Below are 8,526 nucleotides of genomic sequence, written 5' to 3'. Positions count from 1 at the left end.
CCCCAATGCTTCTCCAAATAAATGACCCTTTAGGAGCCCTAAAAGGAGTTGATAATAAGCAATACTGGGTGAGTTGGAGTCTTCTTTTCCTTTCTTTGTACAGCCTTAAGACTATTCCATGTTTTTTCACTAACATTGCTAGGAATACAGCCGAAGCTTTAAGCTCTTATGTTGTAGGAGTCTCTATCTGAGCAGTGGCGATGCCTCTGAGATTTACTAGCGTATGCAGGATATTACGTTCTAATCATTTCTAGGGCTGCACCATGGAAGCCTGCTGTGATCCAGTTCTCTTACCCCTTTGTTCTTCCTGCTAGTAAAGCCTCTTTATGGAGAAGTACTATGTTTTGATGGAAAGAGCAGTCTTCTTGGAGGTGAGCATAATGTTCAATGAGGTAATAGTGTCTACTTTGTAGAGTTGTTGTGAGGATTAACATAACATACCAGAAAGATCTCGGCACAGAGGGAGTGCAAATACATAATGTTAGTTTAATCTGAACTCCTAAGGCTGCTATTCTTTCATTTTCCATGGTGAGGAAAAACGACTCATTTAAAGTGACTTGCTTAAGTATCCAAGTATTTTCTTAACCAGTAATACCTTATTTCCCATGCTTTTTTCACTGTTGTATTCCAAACTTTTCAAATAAAATAATCATTTCTAATTCCTAGTTCACGTATTCCCTCTCCTTTCTGAAAATCAGCTCTGCTTTAATTATCCTCTTTTAAAAGCATCAGTGTAGAATCCTCAAATTTGCCACATACAATAAATAACATGGCTTATTGCAACTTCAGTCTTCAAAACAACAAAGCCATTGTAGACATAAGCACAGATATTTCTCCTCAGTATTCCTTTTCTCTAGTATGTCTCTTTCTGTCTGTAAACAGAAGTCACTGTGGCTGTCTCTCCTCAGATTTGTTTGAATCGTAGCGACTTTCTCTTTGTACTACAGTCTTGCAGTAGAAATCGTAGGAAGTATCCCTCAGTTCCAGATGACTGTTAGTAGCGCTGAGAGGGCAAACTGAAAATAAAGCTTTCATCTGCAGTAGAAATTCATGTCATAAGTCTGAATCAATAGTAAATCAATCTGCATCAACCTAAGTACTCTCCAATCTCTGGGCCCTAAGTTTTCCAGAGAACCCGCCAGTGGCTCTGGTAGCTAATTTAAATCCTCCTTTGTTTTCTTCTAAGAGACTGTGTAATCCCACAGGTGATTTAAAGTTGAATCATTAAGTCATGATGAAGGTGGCAACTTTTAGATATATTAGGAATAATGTCTCAAAGACCTAAGGGCACCTCACTTTTAAACAGCAATTTTTCTTTAACTTTGAATTCATTTTTTTCCTGATTATAGAAATAACACATATTCATTGCAGAAAATTTGGGACATCCAGAAAAGCCCAAATGAGGAAATGAAAGTCACCCATAATTTCAGATATCACTATTGATATTTTGACATATTTTTATGCGTACATTACCTACAATAAAAACTTAGGCCAAATGCAGTGGCTCACGCCTGTAATCCCAGCACGTTGGGATGGTGAGGCAGGTAGATCACAAGGTCAGGCGATCGAGACCATCCTGGCCAGCATGGTGAAACCCTGTCTCTACTAAAAATACAAAAATTAGCTGGGTGTGGTGGTGCATGCCTGTAGTTCCAGCTGCCTGGGAGGCTGAGACAGGAGAATTGCTTGAACCCAGGAGCTGGGGGTTACAGTGATCTGAGATCACGCCACTACACACTCCAGCCTGGCAACAGAGCAAGACTCTGTCTCAAAAAAAAAAGCATCTGCATTTTCTGTTTTATAACCTGCTGTTAAAATTAACAATATGTTGTATGTGTTTTCTATGTTGTTAAGAAATTTTAATAAATGTTATAATATTTTAAAATGGAAAATAGAGTAAAAACACCTAACAAATGGAAGTGAAACAGTTTTCTATTGCATTATCAGAATGCGAGAATTCTTTTATACTTTTCTTTGGTTTTTTGAAGATAATGACACTATGGGAAGACTAGAATCAGAGATTTCATTTATTCTAATTCTCTATCAATAAAAGCCAATTCTCATTGTCAGAAATTCTCATAATGCCCTTTTTATAGAATGGAAAATGAGTGTGATGTACATTTTTTTCTTAGTGGGATGAAGCAGACATAGGGTGTAATAACCAAAGCTGTGGCTGCCCAGCCTTAAGGGAATGGACAAAGCACTCTTGCCATGGTTTCCCAGTTGGCTGCTCTCACTCCACTTACCTTCTGCCATCTTCTGGCCCCTGACCCTGCTGTGCAAACTCCAGGTTTTAGTGTTTTAATTTCATCCCATTTACGCTTTTCCAGCACTTCTGCAATTTTAGTAAGTTCTCAATTTTAGTTAGGAGAACATTCACTTTTTTGAAAATGTCAGCACATCTATAGTAAATACACTGTGAAATAAGAGGATGGAACTATAATTTGAAAGAGTAACAATTGCAGCTGAATTATATGGAATATGTATCATTTCTGTTTCAATTCTATTTATCTTTTAATATTCACCTATGTGGCAGACCTTTTGTTAAATTTTGATGCCAAATATGTTCACTCATTGTGGGGATGTACACCACCACAAAATATGTTTATTTTTTATTAAATATAGGTTTATTTTTTATTGTTGTATATCCCCACCACAATGAGTGAACATAAATAAGCAGAAGATAATCTAAAATGAAACTAGAAGGGTCAAAATAAAATAGATATGGAGATTTAAAAAATTTCCTCCAAATTTTTGTTCTCCTCCAATTTTGGGTTTTTTTTTGAGAGTAAAAGGGAATGCTATTAATAATTATGCTGGAAAAGGACAAACCATGACTATTCAAGACAAAGTAGGACATGTGTTCAAAAGAAAAAGTAAGTCCTGGCTCAAAGGAAGAAGTTGTTACCTTATCTGATCATGGGACCAGTGAACTCTTCGGGAAGAAGCAGGCCTTGAGTAACTTTTGCTGTCAGCAAGGATTCCTTTGGGTACAATTTAGGAAAATGCAACCTTAAAGTGTATTGTATAGTGAAGTATTTATTATCTCACATAATAAGAAGTCCATAGTTTGGTGGACGACACCAAAAGTCATCGACGACACAAGGCTTTGCTGTTTTTATTTTTCTCCTTTTTCGTGGCTATTGTTGGTGTGCCTTCAGCTCCAGAAATCAAATCCTTGCACTTTAAGAGGCAGGAACGTAGGTCATGTCCCTGTTTATTGATCTTTTTCAGGACGAGAAACATTCCCAGATGTCCCAGCTCATTAATTCTCGTTTTTCAGAACTAGGTCGTATGCCTATCTCTAAAACATCAGTTACAAAGGAGATTATGTTACTATATTGGCCCAAAATAGTCATGCTTATCTGATTCCACCATTCCTGAACATGATGCTGCGTGATAGTTAAAAAAAAAAAAAATCCAGGTTTTTAAGGCAGAAAGGATATTACTGTTGTAATCTGCAATTCTGGCAGGAAATAAATAATAAAGTCTTTTTATTCCTCTGTTTTTAAATTGGGTAACTACTGTTGATCTATCTTTACTTTTACGGATTTTTTTTTATGCCATCTTTGTTGTTAAACTCTCCAGTATTTTTTAAAATGGTAGATATTATTTTAGTTCTAGAATTTTCAGTTGGTCCTTTTTTGTAGTTTAGTTTTTCTTTAAGATTTCCTATTCATTTATTCATATGAACATTTAAAAAATTACTGAGCACAGCTATAAATACTTGAAAATTCTTTGTTCATTGCATAATCTCCATTATCTAATGGTCAATCTATCAATTTATTGCTTTTTGCTTGAGTATATTTATCATTTTGTGTTTTAGCTAGAAAATTACGAATCATACATTCTAGAAATTCTGAATTGTTATTTTTCTCTGAAGGATGTTGTTTTGGGTATTTGTTATTATGTAAAAAACCACCATAAAATTTAGTGGATTAAAACAAGGACAACATTTGTTAAACCTTGCATTTGTGCCATACTTGGCGGGGACAGTTTGTCTCTTCTCCCCTTGGAGCATTTTACCCCATTTTCTAACCATCTATTTTATTTTTTTTCCACAAAAAAAACTTTGTTGAAGTATTGGGCACTAAACCCCGCACAGTTCCAGCCCTATAGTCGAGGACACAGCCACTTGGCAACGGCACCAGGTGTTATACAGGACCAATAAGTTAATGTAAAGGACGTTCAGGTGTGGAGGGCCAGTGCTCAGCAGTCTCCTGGCTCAGACCAAGGTTTTCTGGACCCCAGTGAGGACACTGAGGGGCCAAGGAAACCATCATGGCCTGGGAAGAGGGGCCTGGAGGCAAACCAGGAGAGCACAGCATCCAAGTAGGGCATTCACACATGGTGGGAGCAGAGCTGGCCCAAAAGGTAGGAGTTGCTGATGTGGTAAGAGCACAGCGAGAGAAATACCAGGTGCATCCTTTCAGCCTCCCGAGTCTGCTCCCAGGTTCCTTTAATGAGCCATCCTGGGTCTTCCGTCAGCACCCTCGTGCACTCGGCTACACCGTTTTCTTTCCAGCAGGGAGAACTGTGCCTCTTCTAGCTCAGGCACTAGAGTTCTTGGAGCCTTCTGTTATATTCACATTCTGTTCCAGTCCAGGGAACATGGGGGCAGAGAGTTCTGCACAGGTAAAGTCAGAACTCAGCTCTCCCTACCCTTCCTAGCCTCAACTCAGTTGCTTTCTCACTGAAGCAGGACCCCTGTCCTGTAAGCAAAGAAGGCCTTAGAATGAGAACGCAGGGAATGCTGGGTGGTCTTAGCACCGGCAGCTTCCAGACTTGCTCCAGTCGCTGCAGCGGGGACAATTAATGAATGCCCTCAAAGAAAATTCAGCATCTCGTTGGCGCCTGGGAGTGAGTATGCCCATGTTTGTGTAAATAAGCACCTTCTCAGAGCAGAAGCATAGCTGGGGTAGGGGGGAGAGCGGGAACTGTGATCCCTCCCCCGCCCAGAACATGCCACAAAAGTGGTACCTTTCCAAAACCACTTGTAAAGTATTGGTTTTTAGGACTCTGATGAAAAAAATGGTAAAAGGGCCGAGTATGGTGGCTCATGTCTATAATCCCAGCACTTTTGAGAGGTTGAGGTGGTGGATCACTTGAGGCCCGGAGTTCAAGGCAGCCTGGCCAACACGAGGAAACCTCCATCACTACTAAAATACAAAAATTAGCCAGGTGTGGTTGTGCGTGTCTGTAACCCCAGCTACTCGGCAGGCTGAGGCAGGAGAATCGCTTGAACCTGGGAGACAGAGGTTGCAGTGAGCTGAAATCTTGCCACTGCACTCCAGTCCCAGCGAAACAGTGAAACTGCATCTGAAAAACAAAATGTTAGAAGGAACAGTGGGGCTGCAAGCCCTTGAGATGCCCAGAGGTGGGGCCACTAACCACCAGCATGGGCCAGCCCCCAGCCAGACCCCCTGAGGTTATAGTCTGTGATGCCACTGACTCAAAGCTCAGAGGTGTGGGAGCCCACATGGCATAGACAGGGTGTAATGACTGGGTCCCTAAAGAGGATTTATGGGGTCGGGAAAATAGCAGGGTCTGGCAAGACAGCACACCACCAGGATATACTGACCTTGGTCCTACCACTTGGTGCATGTATCACAGAGCACATTAGAAAGGGGGAAGGGATTCTCCTCCAGCCCAGGCCTGGGTACCCAGAGACCTGGGAAATGGTGGGGAGCCATGTGCATGAGTATGTACCACATCCAGCCTCCAGCCATAGTGGGACAGGAGGGCCAGGGTCCTTTCTCCAGGGAAGTTCTTAGAACCAGAGCACAGAGCGTGGAACTCTCAAGGTGGCCTACTCTGCTTCATGTCCTGTCCCCCTCCCCCACCCACCACCCACTTGTCTTGCATAAGGAGACATATGCTGTCAGAAAGTCAAGTTCTTAAGTCTAGTAGGCCAGACTCTGGGGAATAAAGCATAATCATATCACAGGGATCTTGAGGACAATCCGCATATATAAATCCTTAGGTCAAGGCTTCTGAAAAAAGTCGTGTAAACGCCTCTGACACAAAGTCCCTTGGCTGTCCAGTGGGGGTGGGTGGGCGGGGGGGCAGGTGCTCCGGAGGCGGGCGCGCTCTTGCCACCGCTTGAGCTCCTCTGACAGGCGGCCTTGCTGAGCCCCCGGGGTTCCGGGTTTCCGGGCTGTCTTTCAGGGAGGGCGTCTGCACCAAGCGGCTGCGGGAGGACATCAGCTGCTGGTAGCGGAGGGGAGCGCCCTCCTCCTCATAGGCAGGGACGGGAAATAGCCAGGGGGCAGCAGCAGCCTGGGGTGGTGGGCGGCCAGCTCTCTGCTGCCAGCCAGGCCCCAGGCCCTGCAGTGACGATGGGTCTTGGGAGGGCAGAGAGGCTGCAGAAAGGAGACGTTGGGGCGGCTGCTGCCAGGCGAGATGGGGTGGGAGATGCTGGAGACGTCAAAGCCACTGTCTCCTGAGCAGGAGTGGCAGGCGCTGTGGGGCTTGGTTAGGGGAAAACAGGAATCAGGCACTGCGTAGTGAGAGGCGGCGGTGGCCCTCAGGACCCTCCTGGAAGGAATCCGCCCTCAGAGACTGCAACTCGTCTCTCCTCCCCTGCATCTCAGGGGTGGCTGGGGCACTGGCACGGCCCTGCCACTGGCCAGGAACGCCTCGGATGAGAACCGCGTGGTAGGAGGCAGGCTCCAGAAGCCACAGGCTGGAAGTACTGGGCCATCCTGTGGTGTGGTGGCCGGGCTGGACTTGCTCCAGGGTCCGAAGACTTCCTGGGCTTCTCATAGGGGTGGTCCAGGTTGATCTCCTTCCAGGGGCTGCTCTGGACTGGAGCCCGTTCCAGGCCCCCAGGCTCAGTCCTGTTGGCTGGAGACCCTCAGGGGTTTGGGGTGGGAGAGGTGAGAAGGTGGGGTTGGGGACTGTGGAGGAGGTTTTGGCATTTAGGATTCCTCTCCCTCCAGGAGTAGCCCATCTGAACAGGGAGCTGTCAGAGGCACTGAGCTCTCGGCCCAGGGGGAGTCCAGCAGGGGGCGGGGGGCTCCTCGTTGTGCAGCTGCTCTGCTCTACCCGGCAGCACTGGAGCTCCTGCACTGCTTCTCTTCCCGCAGCGTGGCATGCTTCCGCTGCCGCCTGGCCTGCCGGGCAAGGTTCTCCTCCGGGCTCAGCTTACGCGCTGCCTCTGTGAGCTGCAGGTGCAGGGCCAGCTGGCACTCCAGGCTGCTTAGGGGGTCCTCTCTGTGCAAGGCCCAGTCATCCAGTTTGTAAGCTGCTCCATTTCTGTGGTGAACCTTGAGGGCCTTTTCCCCTGGTTTGAGGGGATACTCCGCTGGCAAGGTGCCCGTCAGCTCGGCCTCCAGCAGGCAGTCTCCTGAGCTCCTCCAGGCAGGCCTCTAGCCTCACCTCAGGAGCCCTCTCCCGCTTGTGCACTACGTGGGTCAGCTCCTTCACTGGGGAGACTGGACTGTCAGGGCCAGACTGCAGGGTGATGCACCTGTCGTTGTCGCTTACCTCATCCTTATTCTTCATGGTGGATTTCTGGAAGGAGAGGGCACAGAGCAGGGAGTGGGGACACAGTGACCAACCTGGGCCAGGATGTGTAAGTAGCTTGGAGTTTCCCCAGCTGTCCCATGGAGCTCTGGTGCCGCCCGCCTGCCCCTGCACCCTCCGCTCCAGCTTCGCAGCTTCAGGACCTTTTTGTCTGGGCCATTTTCCCTCCTCCCAGCCTCCCTGCGGCCTGCCCTCCTCGGAGGCATTTCATTTAACCTTGGCATTTGAAGCATCTCAAATGTTAAATATCCCAAGACCAGCTATCTTAAATATAATAGTGGAATCATTAAAAGTTATAAAAATGATTGTGCAGAAGTATACAGTGGGTATAGAAGATACTGGTTATTTTCAAGGTTAAATACAATAATGTATGAACGCATCCAAATAGAAATAAAAGCAATGAAGACCAGACTCTTCTTAATGGTGAATAATCCCATTACATTTTAATATCATGTAATATCCGTAGTATTTATTTTGTCAAATGCTTTCAAATAAAGAATAAAGTAGAAGTGCCATCAATGAGAATAGGGACCCAAAGCCAATGGAAACATATTTTTAAATTGCTCAAGAATGATAACTGAAAACCTACAGTTCTATACCAGACTAGACTATCTTTCAAGAGAGAAAACCAAATAAAGATACTTTTAGACCAAGAGATTTTTACCATGCATAGAATGACCCCCAAAAGAAATTATACCCGTATGAATGTCATGGCATAAAGAAAAGCATAGTATGCAAAGAAATTGGCAAATATGTGGGTAAATCTATATGGTCACTAATTTTACTTAGATAGCAATAAACCAGGGGACAATACAAAGTAAAAATGAAAGTTTAAACATCAATAACATGATAGACCGTGAGAGAGTTAGAAATCAGATATAAACATCCTGAAGTTCTATACAATTCAGGAGGATTGCAGATGTTAACTAGAGGATTTGCTAAGTTAAAGAACTATGATAAAAAATTAAAGGAAATATAACAATAGAAATAGGATATAAT

The 8,526-nt window shown here is 44.7% G+C and overlaps 1 pseudogene; it reads right to left on the bottom strand.

Annotated features, from left to right (window-relative positions):
- Nucleotides 1–5,984: 5,984 nt before the first annotated feature.
- Nucleotides 5,985–7,760, bottom strand: LOC116524613 (annotated as a pseudogene).
- Between the last annotated feature and the right edge of the window lie 766 nt (nucleotides 7,761–8,526).

The sequence above is a fragment of the Sapajus apella genome, unplaced genomic scaffold (assembly GCF_009761245.1).
Source record: "Sapajus apella isolate SASKATOON/1434 unplaced genomic scaffold, GSC_monkey_1.0 scaffold46, whole genome shotgun sequence".
Classification (NCBI taxonomy): Eukaryota; Metazoa; Chordata; class Mammalia; order Primates; family Cebidae; genus Sapajus; species Sapajus apella.
The sequence above is the reverse complement of the archived record's forward strand: the minus strand, read 5'-3'. Positions and strand labels throughout refer to the sequence as shown.